Source organism: Nomascus leucogenys, chromosome 2 (assembly GCF_006542625.1).
Source record: "Nomascus leucogenys isolate Asia chromosome 2, Asia_NLE_v1, whole genome shotgun sequence".
Taxonomy (NCBI): Eukaryota; Metazoa; Chordata; class Mammalia; order Primates; family Hylobatidae; genus Nomascus; species Nomascus leucogenys.
This window is the reverse complement of record NC_044382.1, coordinates 30,495,756-30,510,411: the sequence shown is the minus strand read 5'-3', so window position 1 is coordinate 30,510,411 and position 14,656 is coordinate 30,495,756.

Sequence of the window (14,656 nt, the reverse complement as noted above, 5' to 3'; positions counted from 1 at the left end):
CTTGTACAAGAAGATGAAAAGGTATTAAAAAACCACATTACAAAAACTAATTTAAAAATTAAAAAACATACAAAATATGTGAAAAATATAACAATTAAATGAAAAAAGTAAAGTGAAAGTTGTCAATATTAATAGGAAGTAAAGCTGAATACAAGCCAAAGAACATTAAATTTATTTCCTTTAGCATCCTCATTCTCAGATAAGAAAGCTTCCTTTGTGACTGAGAATATAGAAGCAATTCCAAAAGATCTACAACCGCTTCCCACCAGCACATCGGCATCCATACTGTACTCTTCTCTGTTACTGTGGAAGAGGTCTCCAAGTCCCTACCAAAGACTAACCCTGAACATTTTCTTTTATTAAAAGAAGGAAGATCTGAAATCAATAATCTCAAGTTACATTGCGAGAAACTGGAAAAAATGAGGAAATCCTAACAAGATAAGCATAAAAAAGAAATCATAAATCGCAAAGGGGGAAAACAATTAAATAGAAAACAGAAAAGCAGTAGAAACAGATCAATGAAACCAAAAGGTAGTTCTTTGAGATCAGCAAAACTGATAAACGTCCAGTGACCAATCAGAAAAAAAAAGAAGACACAAATCACCAATAAGAAGAATGACAGAGGTAACAACCCTAGAGTTCTTACATAAATTAAAATAATAATAAGGAAACATTATGAAAAAATTATATCAACTATTTTGTTAATTTAGTTGAAATGGAAGAATTCCTTTAAAGACATAAACTACCAAAATTCACTCAAGAAGAAATTAATTTATATAGTCCTACATCTCTTAAATTAATTGAGTTTCTAGATAGAAATCTCTGATAAGAAACTCATTGGCTCTGGTGCCATCACTGGTTAATTCTACCAAAAATTTAAATAAAAAATACTGATTCTATACACATTCACATATAATATTAATGAAAACAGAACACTTACTAAATTATTCTATAAAGTTGCCATTAACCTACTAACAAATAAAAAAAAGGACATTAAAATGATAAATAAGAAAAGCAACTACTGCAGATAAATGTCCCTCATGAACAGAGAAGAATGTCCTAAACGAAATTTCAGCAAATAGAATCCAACAATATATAACAGGGACAATTAATAATGAACAATTGGGGCTCAGGCAGAAATGCAATGTTGATTGACATTTAAAATTCAATCAATATAACTCAAGGTATTAGCAAACTAGAAAAGAAAAACCATGTGATTACTAGTGAAAAACAAAAACACATTTGACTAAAATTCAACATCAATTTCTTGTTAAAGCAAACAACAACAGCAATAACTCCCTGCAAATTACATATGGAAGGGAATTTTCTTAACTGGATAAAAGGCAGCTATAGAAAACTTGTGGCAAACATCATAATTATGAAAACTCTAATGTTTTCCCCCTTTAAACAAGTACAAGACAAAGATTTCCACTCTCACTACTTCTTTTCAATATTTTACTGGAGGTTTTAGCCAGCACAATAAGACAAGAGAGAGAGAGAAAAAAAGAAAGAACAGAACAAAACTTTCAGATGGGAAAGTAAGAAATAATACTGCAACTTTCTTTATTTGAAGATGAAATGATGGTCTCTGTAGGAAATGTGATGCAATCCACAAAAAAGGATACTAGATCTAACAAGTGAGGTTAGCCAGGTTGGAAGATATAATAACAAAATACATTAGAGGATATGGCAACAACATACAAAATACATTGTATTTCATTTTACAGTTTTATTTTTAATCGACGATGGCAATATATGTATTTATAGGGTATAATATGATGTTTACATTGTGGAATGATTAAATCAAGCTAATTAACAAATCCATCATCTCACATACTTATTTTTTTGTTGTGAAAACATTTTAAAATCTAATCTTTTAGAAATTCTGGAATATGCAATGCATTATAAGTTATTATAGTCACCGTTTTGTGCAATAGCTCACTAAAGCTAATTCCTCCTCTCTTACTGAAACTTTGATCATGTTCCCTTTCCCCACCTAACTGCCTCCACCAGCCTCTTGTAACCACCATTCTACTTTTAAAACAAATTGTATTTCTATAAACTAAGAGCAATCAGAAATTTAAATGAAAATAATTGCAACAGCATCAAAAATATGAAATCTGTTGAGGTTGTAAATGTCCTATAATTAAAATTTTTAAAAAAATATTGTGAGGTAAATTAAAGGAAACTTAAATAAATAGAAAGATATGCCTTTTTCATGGGTCAAAAAATCATTTTTGCTAAATATCAATTCTCCTCCAAATTGATTTATACGTTCAGTGCAATTCTTACTAAAATTCTAGCAAGGTTTTATGCAGAAATTGACAAGATTATTATAAAATTCATATGGAAATCTAAAAGTCCTAGAATAGTCAAAACAACTTTGAAAAGGAGAACAGTGTTAAAACTAACATTACCATTTTTCAGGACTAATTATAAAGCTATAGATATCAAGACAGTATATCATTGGAGTCAAGACAGAAAAATTGATCAAAAGATCGGAATAGAAGGTCCAAAAATAGATCCATATACATATAAAAATGATTTTATAAAAAGATCTAAAGACAATTCAGTGGAAAAAAATGATTTTCAACAAATGCTGTGGAAATAATTGAATGTACATAGACAAAAACAATGAACGTCAATTATAAAAACATTAATTCAAAATGGATCCCTGAACTAAAATCAAAACTATATGACTTTAAAAATTATGATTTTAGAGTAGATAAAATTATTAGATATGACATGAAAAACACCATCCATTAAAGAACATTTTGTAAATCAGACTTCATCAAAATTAAAAACTTCTGTTTTTTGAAAAAACTCTAATTGAAAAAAACAAGTTACAGGGTGGAGAAGGTACTTTCAAAGGACATATTTGATAAAGAAGAATTTGGATAATGCTCTTGAAACTTAACCAAATGTAAATGAATGTTATCATGTATAAGAGATTTGAAGTAGACATTTCATCAAAGAATATACATGGATGGAAATAATCCACCATAGCATGGTGGCTACAGTCCAGAAAGGTGCACACCAAGAGGGAGCATCCTGACAGCAGGGGTTCCCAGACAGCCAGGTGCATCCTCTGTGGCTTTGTATGATCTACCCTCCCTTTTGACACAGTCTAGTGACTAACACAATCCTAAGCCTATCCAGATTCAGGGGCATTAACTATGGACTTCACTTCTCAATGAAAGGAGTATAATCAGTTTTGAGACAGTGTTAAAATTGCCACACTGTGATAAATTAAAAGTCGGATCATGTGCTGCCTAAGCCTATCATTCTAGAGGAAAAGATTGGAAAGAGTCAGAGTGAAAGTGTATTTTGGCTTTTATTTTCTTATTTTACATGATAGGATAAGAAAAAGAACTTAGGCAGGTATTTGGAGACTTGTAATTAGAAATTAAAGGAAATGTAGAGAATACTAAGAAATGTGATGCTGTAAAGGAAATTTAAAAGCTGTTTTCTCCTAGACACCCAAAAGTAAGAAATGCTTTTAGTAACAAAAACCATATGTATTTTCTGAGTTTAAAAAAGGTTTTCAGGTTTGTTGCCATGATCATATTAAGACTGTTGACTTCTCACCTAAGCTTATAGTTTCAGATGGCCACAAACTATCTACCATTAAATTTAGAAACAGGTAGAAGAATAAAGAAAAACAAAAGGTAAGCTTCAGAATTGTGGCTAGAAAGAACTTAGGACACTTTAAAAATAGTTACTGGTGTATGGAAAAAAAATAAAACAAACAGTTAAGGAACGCTCTAAATGTTGAGGGATTTATATTGTCGGATAAACAATAAGCCAAGATTAAAGAACCTATGACCTTCAATAAATTTTCAAGACCCAGAAAATGACCATAAACAAGCAGCCTCTGAAAGTAGTACAGCCCCAAAAAGTAAATGTGGTTTTCTAACTTTATCTCAGTTTGGTTTTTGGTAGAAGCGCAAGAGCCTATCAGAGGGCACAGCCAGAAACGACCAAGAACAACTGACAAGTGCATTAATTTTCAGTAACAGAATCAGAGTCTTATCAAAGGATATATGCCACTGCCAGACCAGGGGGTCTCTACCCTTCCAAGTAAGCAATTTTTATCAGTGCTACGTGCCAATGACATCTACATGTATCTCATTACACTTTTTTTAAATGAGAGTTTAAATTATGATTATCCTGTTCATATTCCTCTACTCTATAAAAAGCATGGGGGAGGGGTGAGGAGTTGATAGGTCTCCATAAAGAGCTACTTTTAGAAACCCTGAACTTTCTGGTGGTTGCAATGACTGGATAAGACTTTAGTTGGTCTCCTTTGAGGGGCAGGGTATGTCCCACATGTGGACAAAAGGGTGTGCACAGTGTCTTGTTGGTCACAGGGCCTAATTGTCTACAAAACTCATACTGCAAAACTATAATATAGAACATTTCTGGGAATTGGAAGTCTAATAAGGGAACCTATTTCTCTGTCCTTTTTGCATATGGTGTTACTATATGCCTAATTCTCAGCAACGATGAACAAAAATGTTGTATTTCACTTTTAAGCCACCTTTAAAGAATCACAATATTTTATTCTTCTCACCACTTTGATGCAAATGAGCAGGGCAAATTTGAGCCATGTATTGAAAATGGAAGAGCCAGAAATGAAAGGAGACTGGGTATCTCCATCACTGCCTGAAGGCAAACTGCCTATGAATTAGGGACAATCATGGGGACTTTATGCAATTGAGAAACAGACTTCTATCCTCTACAAATTATTACAGAAAGGGGTTATTTGTTGTATCAGCTGGGATTACCCTAAGTAAAACATTTGTAATAAAAGGCACAGTGCAAAATTTACCTGCATTAGGGTATGGAGATAAGGGAGTTATTGGGTCGTGCTAGCTTTATAAATTAAATCATGCAGGCATTGATGATTCCACCCAAAGTAGTTATTTTGCTTTTGTTACTTGTTCTAGTGGCTGTAAAGGATACTGGCATGTATCAAGTAAACGCTACCCTTACAGGCAATATTGTATTTTAAGTAATAAATAACTTATTAGTAGGACATATACTCATGCCACAGGCTATATGCCATGAAAGATAAAATGTTATACTTAATCTTAAGTCAAAAAAAAGAGATTGGCCGGGCACGGTGGCTCACGCCTGTAATCCCAGCACTTTGGGAAGCTGAGGCTGGTGGATCACCTGAGGTCAGGAGTTTGAGAACAGCTTGGACAACATGGCGAAATCCCGTCTCTAATAAAAATCCAAAAAAAAAAAAAAAATTTAGCCAGACATAGTGGTGCGTGCCTGTAGTCCCAGCTACTCAAGAGGCTAAGGTAAGAGAATCGCTTGAACCCAGACGGCGGAGGTTGGCAGTGAGCCAAGATCGCGCCACTGCACTCCAGCCTGAGCGACAGAGCGAGACTCTGTCTCTATTAAATAAAAAAAGAAAAAAGAAGGAAAGATTTATTGATTCCTTCTTGGATAACTGCAGAACACATTTGAGAATAGGCTTCATTTTAGATTAGTCAGGAAAATTGAGTTAGATTCTGAGAGGTAGAGATAGCAAAATGTGCTTTAGCAGAGAAAATATTAATCGGCAAAAGTACTGAAAAGTACTAGTGGTTCAAGTCTCTGATAACTGGAAGGGAAACTGGGAGATGGAGTAAGAAGAGAAGTATGCCATATTGCAGAAGAACTTTGAATCACAAGCTAAAGCTCTTTAATTTTATTGAGCAAGCTTAGTTAAACAATGGGAAGGCACACCCAGTTATTTTTCCTTGGGGTGGCTTGGCCAGACCAGAGATGATAGGCTTGGGGGAGAATTTGTGTAGCAGACATAATGGGAATTTTTAAATTTAGAAATAAAGATATCACAGAGGATTTTTATTCCCAAAGTTGAGGAAAAACCTAATAACAATTTGCTTAAAGTAAATCACCTGATCTGGGCATTACTGCTTCCTTGTGATTTTAAAAGACTTTGGCAAACTTTCCCTCTCATATTTCAGTGTCTTAGCAAACATTTAAGAGGCTTCCTCTGATGCTTATAATTAAACTTCAAAGGGAAGGGGAAAAGCCAGACATGTAGTTGGGATGAAACTATTTCTTTTTTTTCTCTCACTGTTACCAATATGCAATTCTACCTTGTTTATTTTCCATTACATTTTTCCAGAGGGTAGTATTGACATTTATTATGTTCTGATTTAAGACAGTAGGGAAAGTCAGTATGTTGGCAAGAATTTTTACTACTGTATGACTTAGACCTAGCTCTCATTTCACTTTGGGCCACCGTACTTACTGAAAACAGCATGGTGTTGCATGACCTATTTTGTACTTACTGGCCTCTTTTCAGTCTCCTTTTCAACCATCTTTACCTGATATCCAGTGCTCTGACCTGCTGAACTATTTGGTGTTAATGCAATCAACATTCTTCACACACTCATGTCTATTTTCATGGGCGATAGTTTAATTTTCTTTCTGCGTATGTGTCCTCCTCTTCTCCAACAGTGAACATTACTATTCTATCTAGAAGCAGTCTTATTTTGCCACAGAACTCTTATTTAGCCTTCAAGATTCATACCTGTGCAAATCTTTTAAATGGGGCTTTCTCTGATGACATTGTGTTAGCAAAAGTAATTGATTCTTTATTTATGTATTCACAGCTCTTCGGGCACATTCTGTTTTCTAGGATGTTATCCCATTATGTTTGAATTATATTGTATGTATTCGATTTGCTAAACCGTGAGCTTCTTGAGTACAGGGATAACACAGTGTAAGTACTATATTCAAGCCATGTGCAAATTGGTATGAGAACACAGAAGAATTAAAAACAAACAAACCTTTAGAAACCATTGAAAAACTGCCACAAAGAATAGCATAGAAAATTAGAAGGCAGTTCACATAAGATAGCAAAAAGACTAACAAATAAAAAATGGCTAGGCATAGTGGCTAAGGCCTATAATCCCAGCACTTTGGGAGGCCAAGGCTAGAGGATTGCTTGAGGCCAGAAGTTTGAGGCCAGCTTGGGCAGCATAGCAAGACCCTGTCTCTATAAAAAGTAAAAGATCAAATAAAAATTTAAATAAATATTAAAACAGTTTGTATTTTTTCACTCAAGACATATTGTATAACCTCAGACTCAGCCCAGGAAAATCAGTAGTAGAATTTAAGAGAAGAATGAAAGAAGCACATGTTCTGCTTTAAGATCATTATAATCTCATGCTATAGACTAAGCATGAATCAGTCAGTAAATAATGTAACAGAGCAACTTAGTATTCACCTCTGTGGAACAAATTTATAAAAGTTCTAAGAAGAGGGAGATAAATGATCACAAAATTATTAATAGAATTTAGCTTGATTCTTTGAACACTTTCCCCATTATCTAACCTGGACCTTTTAAAAATTTTGTTTTTAGGCTGGGCGTGGTGGCTCACACCTGTAATCCCAGTAGTTTGGGAGGCCGAGGCAGGTGGATCACCTGAAGTCGGGAGTTCAAGACCAGCCTGGCCAACATGGTGAAACCCTGTCTCAACTAAAAACACAAAAAAATTAGCTGGACGTGGTGGGGGGTGCCTGTAATCCCAGCTACTCTGGGAGCCTGAGGCGGGAGAATCGCTTGAACCTGGGAAGTGGAGGTTGCAGTGAACTGAGATCACGCCATTGCATGCCAGCCTAGGCGACGAGAGCGAGACTGTCTCAAAAAAAAAAAAAAGTTTTTAATTATGACAAAATGCACATAACTTAGTATTCACTATCTTAATCATTTTCAAGTGTCCAGTTCAACAGTTCAGTGGCATTAAGTGTGTTCATTGTGTATGCAACTATCACTACCATCCATTTCCAGAACTATTATACTACGTCTTCCTCAACTGAAACTCTATACCTATTAAACAATAACCTGCATTACCCACTTTCCCCAGGCCCTGGAAACTACCATGATACTTTCTGTCTCTCCAATTTTGACCATTCTGAGTACTTCATAAAAGTGGAATAATACAAAATTTGTCTTATTGTGACTGGCTTATTTCGCTTAGCATACTGTTCTCAAGATTCATCCATGTTATAGAATACGTAAGAACTTCCTTCCTTTTTACAGCTGAATAATATTGCATTTTTCTCTGCATAAATATGCGTGTGTATAGAAACATATATATAATAACAAGGATATATAAAGGTGTTATATATACACATTATTTTCACATTTTGCTTATCCATTTATCTGTTGAAAGACACTTGAGTTGCTTCTACATTTTAGCTACTATAAATAACGCTACTAAGAATATATATGAACAAATATTTCTTTGAGACTCCTTTTCAAGTATTTTTGGTATATACACAGAAATCCCACCTAAACTTTTTTTTTTTTTTTTTTTTTGAGATGGTGTCTTCCTCTGTTGCCCAGGCAGGAGTGCAGTGGTGCGATCTTGGCTCATTGCAACCTCCGCCTCCTGGACTCAAGGGATTCTCCTGCCTCAGCCTTCTGAGTAGCTGAGATTACAGATGCTTGCCACCGTGCCTGGCTAATTTTTTTTTTTGTTGTATTTTTAGTAGAGATGGGCTTTCACCATGTTGGCCAGGCTGGTCTCAAACTCCTGACCTCAGGCTCCCAAAGTATTGGGATTACAGGCATGAGCCACTGCACCCAGCTTTGGATTACCTTGTAACTCTCACTCTCTTTGATCTTTTAAATAATCTTATCTTAAAAATATTCATTTTAAAAATCCAGATTCGGATGTAATCAATGAGGGTGTGATTCTATGTCAGGAGTCAAAAAGATCTTTATATATTAAAAATGATGATGAGTCAAAATGAACACGATGAAACGTGATTAATGGCTTTCTATGTATGTGAAGAAAATGAACCACAAAAAGAGAGGAAAGCAGAGCTCTGATATTGTATTTATAGCCTGCTTTATATATGATCATTTAGGTTAGTTATAAACATACTGACTGGGACAAGATTCTATTCCTCTTGGTTATATTAATTAATCTATTGGCACTTTTTTGTTCAGTTGTTCAGTCAAGTGTAGTAGTCTACCCATGTATCTTTATCCATTTACAAAGACAGCACAAGAGCTTATCTAATGCCTTGCTGATGTTCAAATCCATTGTATCTGCAGATACCTTATACCATCAGTCTATTTACACTGTCAACGAAGAAAACAAAGTCACTGTGACCTAGTTTTTTCTAAACCTAGGGATCATGGCATCCTTTTGTCATGTTCCTAAGGCTATGCTAAACTAATCTCTTCCTGAATAATTCTCTGAATTAACGTTAAGCTAAAACACTAAAACTTAAAAGCAAAGAGATTTGAGACCTACCACAAAACACATGTACGAAATCCAACTTTAATAAATGAATTTAAGAAGAAATATCCAAAAACATACAAAAGAAAGCAAATTAAGAAGAAAGAGATTTTGAATGAAATATAAACTACTGAATGCTTTATTAATATTTATAATATCTGTTAACTTTCAAAAGTTTTATATTGCAAACTACACTTTGTGATGTAGTTCGATTTCCATTGTAGTAAACATAATTTAGAGAAATGTAGATTGCTTTGATCCTGGTGAAATGGGATCTGAAGGGAGGATAAATGGGGGAGCAGAAGTGATGAATAACACAGTTTATATGAATTGGACAGAGAGAGAACTGTCACTCGATAATCTACAAATTGGAAAAACTGACTTCCAATTATGTACTTACTGAAATGTACTATTGTGCAAGAGCCAGTGAGTATTAGAAATTTTTCCTTTTATCTCATTAGGAAACAGATGAGAATATAGATATTCCCAAGTGAGACTGCAATTTTGTTAAAATATGTTAGTAAGAAATCAAAGAAATGAAAGCAATGATAGAAAACTGGAGCTGGGCAAATATACACATGTTTAAAATAAGGAAGAAGATAAATTTTGGAAAATGTCAGAATAGTTACTAATAATCCCTGATAATCATATAGTGGTAATTATTTTTTAATCATATTTTTTGAATAAATATTTATGCAGTAATTGCTAAATATTAGATGAAAATTTGAAGAATTAAAGATTAATAAAGTACAGATTCTGCTCATAAAGAGCATCTAGACAAATAGAGGAGATACCATATAGGCATAATTTTATAATGTAGAACAGTTTCACAAGAAAAGTAAATACACATATTCTGAGAATTAAGAAGTATTATTAGTGTCAAAGGGCAGGATTCTCAAACTCAAATGCCTCCAAGGGCCAACAATAAGAGGGGCAAAAGAGTGAAATAAGAGCACATTTAAATGAGGCATGTACCACTAAACTCCAGCTGACATTTGCCATGGCAATGAAGTGCCCAAATATTTTCAGAAAAATCTTCTGTTTTACTTCTATTTTTCTTTTTTTTCTTTTTTCTTTCTATTTTTTTTTTTTTTTTTTTTTTGAGATAGAGTCTCACTCTGTTACCCAGGCTGGAGTGTAGTGGCACAATCTCAGCTTACTGCAACCTCTGCCTCCCAGGTTCAGGCGATTTTTGTGTCTCAGCCTCCCAAGTAGCTGGGATTACTGGTGTGCACCACCATAGCCAGCTAATTTTTTCTGTATTTTTAGTAGAGATGGGTTTTTTCATGTTGGCCAGGGTGGTCTCAAACTCCTGACCTCAAATGATCCACCTGCCTCAGCCTCCCAAAGTACTAGGATTACAGGTGTGACCCACCGCACCTGGCCTATTTTTCTTAAATATTCAAATTTAAAAGCTGTAGATTATTTAGAAAGACATTTAAAATCACAGCATAGGCTAAATAAACTTTATTAACAAGCCTGGGTTTGTCTCTATGCTACCAGTTTAGAATGTCTGCCTTGGAGGATAAAGAAATGTTCTGTGAAGAGTAACATAATTTGGACTTTTTATTGTTTGATATATAGAATTGAGAGATATAATGATTAAAGAAAATAACATCCCAGGCAAAGGCAACGCTGTGAGTTCAGGTAGGCAAATAGATATGTAATGAAAATAAATGAGAAATGAGGAAGAGCTTATTTTGGAAGAGGTGTAGAGTCTATGATGGGGAAGAGCAGGACATATGATAATATGAGCATTTAGGAAAGAAGGTGAGGATGACTGGTAGTCCACATAAATTCATTACAAGCAAGTCTTGGCCAAACTTCCTTCATTGTATTTCACAAGGATGAGAAGAAGCTTGGTACCATGCCATACAATATATGAATATTGATTTCAGTAGAGTAACTTGGAAATAAGTTGGTGAAATATCTTTGAGATTGCTTTGTTCAGCACTTTTGCAATGACATAGATGATAATCAAGAAGACATACTTATTAAATTTTCAGTTGATACAAAGGTGGAAAGGATTGCTAAAGTGAAGACACAGTCAAGCCTAAGCAATCTTGAGGGACTGAATGCAAAGTTTAGTTAAAAAACTAAAAGCGTTTATAATCAAAGAATGTTAGTGAAATAGGCATACGATGTATGAAAATAACCCAGAAACCTACTCTTGTTAAGAATACCAAAACTCAGAAAGGTTAATTAACATCCCCCATATCATAGAGATTTGGCAGAAGTAGAATGCGCACCCCACATCTATCTGGACTCAAAGTCTGCGTTCATTCTAATCTATCACAGAACCACAATGTGTATTTCTCAGCAGAACTTTAGGCCATTTTTAGATATTGAGTGGAAGATTGAGGTAAATGTTTTCTAAGATGACAATAAAAGAATCTATGTTTTGTTTTTTTCTGCCAAAACATTAATAATAATTGAATCTAATCCATCAAGTAGAGTAGATCAAATTTTATATAAGCTAAAATTTACAAGTGTCAAAAAATAAAGTGTTTATGTTTAATTGTTATCTTCATTTCAATGTAATATCAGAAAATATGTTATTAATTAAAGGTATTTCAATCTCAGTCATTCAACAAAGGTTTTCTGAATGGCTATTAATTGCTGAGCATGGTTGAAAGTACAACAGATACCACTTGAAAAAAAAATCTCTCCCACTAAGCACTCACATTTTACAAATTTAGTGTGTCTCTATGGTTCTCCCTTTTTATTCTCTTTTTTCCCCCCAAATATAACATTTGAATCCAGGACAAAGCTTACATAACTTCATGACATTTGCATGACATTGGCACCTGGTGAGGTATTTCTTACCAGTTGGTCCCTAGATATTGACTTCTATCTCTCCAGGAATTTTTGCAGTGTAATACAACTCCTATGGTCACTGTATCATAGAGGACCTGGTTCTCCATTCCCCAGCTCCCTGTTATCTGTTTCATGTGTTATCATACTCTGCTGAGTTATATGACTCCCCCCATCAATCTATCAATTGTAATGTCTCTTAGCTCAAAGTCCCTTGTTCTGAAATAAAAACGCTTCTTGTTCTTGAGCCCTCCCAGCACTTGACTATCTTGGGGACTATGGATTTCAGTTGCTTTTTCTGATCTTCATTGCAACATGACAGACTCCTATAAGACTGCTATAAAGTCCAAATACTTGGATATCTTCCTCGATATTGCCCACTCTGTTTTACCCATGATATGTTGAATAATGCTTTAGATGCTTCCAACAGCCAAGGAATTTGAACTAAACCAGGACAATGAAGTCTAAGCTCAAAAACCCCCTTTTTCTTCTCTTCCCGAACCCCTCCTCTTAGTCCTTAGGAAACAGTTCTCCTCTTTTCCTAAGTGGTCCAATGAAAGTTCTAAGAAAAACAATCTTCACTCTGAATAAAGATTGGATTGTTGCAAATAAAAAATGCTTGACTTTAGTCTATTGTACAGCTAAGGATGTTAACAAAGACCACTTTATAATTCAATGGCAAGCACTGACTTCCTCGATTAATACTTTCTTGGATTAAGGTGGTGGCTGTCCTTTTTTTATTTAACAAAAAAAGCCTCTATTTCATCCCCTATGCTAAATGGTGGAAAGGTTCAGGGGTTTGAGAGAAAATAGACTACATAGCTGTCTGAGAAGTGACATTTCAAAATCATACATTTTACAATATATATAAGCAATGGTGGGAAAAGGAAAATGTATATGAACAAGTAAAATGTTAAAACACACAGGCACAGATATATGTATCTCCTTGGATTCAGAGCTAAGCATTCTGAAAGCAATGAAGCTGCATTTCAATAAATGAAATAATATTATATATATAGCTGGCAGCAAAAAATGATAGAATTAAAATTTACCTTAAATTCCCTTGCATGTGTATTAAATGAAATGCAGATGATTTTATATACTACCATGAATAGTAATTTTTTAGTAAATGTATATTGTTTATATAATAAATTTTACATTGAAAATATATTCTTATAGGGTTTGTGTCTTTACATAAAAATGTATGCATAGCTATATTTTGGAAGACCACTGTACGTATGTTGGGAATGCACTCTAGTATGTCTATATAAGAGCCATAGCTTCTACTGCATTCTCCCACATCTCCCTTTCTTTTATTTTTTCTGTTTCCTTTTTGCTTTTGCCTGATTCAGTATATTGACGTTTACTTATTCTTTAATGTTAAGATTTTTTAAACTTTTCCTATTTTTATTCAGGGTATTACATAAAACAAAATTCAAACTGCTGTCTTTTACTTACTGTGAAGCCAAACGACTATAATTGTATGCAGTCTGTGAATAATTGCCTTTAATTTATTAACTTCTAGTATTTCACCTTCTTATTTAAAGAGCCAATTAAGTGATTTCCCAGAGAATGTTTCTTACCTTTTACTTTAGGTTGTATTAAAACAAAACCAAAAACTTTCATATGGCCTCAGAAACCTAAGGAAAAGGATGATTCAATCATTAGGGGCCAGATTCTTTCTTAAACTATATATATTTATGATATAATATTTCCTTCCCTATGTCTATCCAGAGCCAATACTTAATTTGTGCTTTCATGTTCTTAAGCGTTTTTGTGGTAGGTAGTGTAAGTGTTGAGGATAGAGAATTGAAAACATTCTGAAAAAGAGGATAGAATCATTCTAAATAAAAATAATTCTATAAAAAAAACACCTATTAAAAAAGAACTCTTGAAGATCAGAGGAAAGCAGGGAAAGAAAGACTGGAAGATAGGGAGAAGGTAATATTTAGGTGAACAGTGACTGAGAGTGTAGAGGTGAATATGAGAAGCAAGGACCAAAAATGAAACTCTGGGGAGACAGGAAGAAGTTTAAACAGGAAGTTTAGAAACATCACCATGAATTTAATGATGGCATATGATCGACTACCACTGTTACGTTGTTTTTTTTAATTATTATTTGTTTATGCTTTCAAACTTTTGCCACTTTTGGACATAAGATTATTATTAGACTAATTCTGTACATTCTAGTCACAGAAGGAGGGAAAAAAAGGTGGTCAAAGAAGGAAGAAACATAGGAAGTACAATGGAAAGAGGGAGGAAGGTCACAGCAGTACGTAAAACCATGCTATGCAATGCTTTAGTTTTAGGAACTGATCTTTATATTAGCTCATATGAATGAGAAAACATACTTAAAGTTCGCAAGTGGGTAAATTGTACAACTGCTGTTTTTAAATTTCATGACTTAAGCAATTTCCCATGTTTTGTTTTTCTAAATATTTTGACTCCTTTTCCCATAAAAGGTTCAAGAAAATTTTAAATACAGTTTTTAAGGTTTTTCAGTGGTGTCTTTGAATACTTTTAACATCTGACCTACATCTTTCTGTAAAGGACTTTAAGAT